This window comes from Notolepis coatsorum (genome assembly GCF_963971535.1).
Source record: "Notolepis coatsorum genome assembly, chromosome: 10".
NCBI lineage: Eukaryota > Metazoa > Chordata > Actinopteri > Aulopiformes > Paralepididae > Notolepis > Notolepis coatsorum.
Genome location: NC_140174.1, coordinates 119,194,842 through 119,196,776, shown reverse-complemented (window position 1 = coordinate 119,196,776; position 1,935 = coordinate 119,194,842).

The window sequence follows — 1,935 nt, the reverse complement described above, 5'->3', positions numbered from 1 at the left end:
CTTCCCCGTGTAGCGGCGCGCAGCGCGGAAATCAGTGCGGGGAAAGCGATGCCCCAACGCGGCTTCAATCACAGACCCCTCCCCTGGGTGGGAAGAGCATGGCTGGTAAGCCCTGCCTACTGCTGCTACTACTGCTGCAAGCAAGGAGGAGAGATGCTCGCCTCTGTGTGTTATGGGTGATGCTATTTGTTTAAGTCAGGTTTTCATCACTGCAAGGCCTATTTAGATATGTATTTAATTCGATTGAATTATAGTAATTCGATTGCCCAACCCCAAATATGTTGACAACATCATTAAGTTAATTAAATTCAGACATGCCTTAGTAGTGGATTGCCCACCACTCGACGTGCTCGATGAAGTACTCAAACTCAATTATTTACTTAAAGGCGCTGTAAGTGGTATTTTGTTGGTATAAGTGGTCTACAGTGTGTTAGAATGATACAGTAGCTCTACACTCCGACAGACATCACTGATATAGAGTGTCTGGTCAGTAACATGGGTTTCCCAGTCCCTCCACTCTGCAGTAAACAGCCATCACTGGTACAGAGTGTCTGGTCAGTAACATGGGTCTCCCAGTCCCTCCACTGAAAGGAATTCCCTCATAGTTCTTTGATTGAATGTCGGCGAGGTGAACAGAGAGTGAGACAGAGTCAGATGGCAATCTGCAGAGTTTTACTGAACCGTCACAGCACAAGTAGACCACAATCCGGACCACGCACCTCCGCACACCGAGCGAGCCAGTGCCAAGTGGTGGTTTCGTCAATACATCGTCACATCATTTATACATTTCTCGTCAGAATGGTGTGTGTATCCCTCTCGGTGTGTATCCATGAATGTCTGTGTGCTGTGTGTGTGTGTGTGTGTGTGTGTGCTGGTGTTTGCTTAGATGGGGGAAAGGAGGGGCTGTTTTCCTCCGCTCTCCTTATCAGATGGTGTGTGTATTTCTCTCGGTGTGTATGCATTGGTGTCTGTGTGGTGTGTGTGTGTGTGTGTGTGCTGGTGTTTGCTTAGATGGGGGAAAGGAGGGGCTGATTCCTCCGCTCTCCTTATCAGATGCTTTTCTGTGTGTTCATGTGTGTTAGTGTGCTAGAGTGTGTGTGTGTGTGTGTGTGTGTTGGTGTGTTAGAGTGTGTGTGTGTCGGTGTGTGTGTGTGCTAAAGTGAGACACTCTCGATGTCTCTCTATGTGTGTGCATTGATGTCTGAGATGACGGCATATAATTTGTGTGTGTGCATGTGTGTTGGTGTGTGTGTGTGTGAGTCTGTGTGTGTCGGTGTGTGTGTGGGCTTTTGCATGCTTCTGATATCATCATGCACCTGTCCAGACTGTTTCAAATGGGGCCCTACAGTATGTTTACACAGAGACCGTTTCATCGGGCCTGTGTTTACACAGAGACATCTGACGTAAGATATATAAGATATTGACAACAGATCAATGAATTAAAACTATCAATCCCCCTTTTGACATATAAATCCATATGTCAACACAACAATTCATTGTGCACCCAACAATATGACACAACCATCACTCATCAAGACATACACTAAGCATGGACCTGTCAAAACACTTTGACCCTTTTAACCTCCTTCCAGTTAAGAGTACCCTCCTCCCGTTCGGACGCACTGCTTGCCCTACTTAGATGCACCTCTCCCCGCCAGGATCAGGAGATGCCACGTGTGGGGAGACCGGCCCTACAGGGCCGCATCGCCGCCTACACTGGACCCCTTCTCACCCAACCAAGGATACAGGCCTCCACTTCCAGGCCAAGGTCTCCTCACATGAACAGAAGAAGTCCCCTTATTTTACCTTCAGGTGCAGTTTAAGGCTGGGTCCCTTTCCAATCTTAGGAGAGACAATTCAGATTCCTCTGAATTGACACCCCCATCCCTCTGCTTCCCAGCATTTTCTTTTCAAAAACACTGATCACAGAAGCAC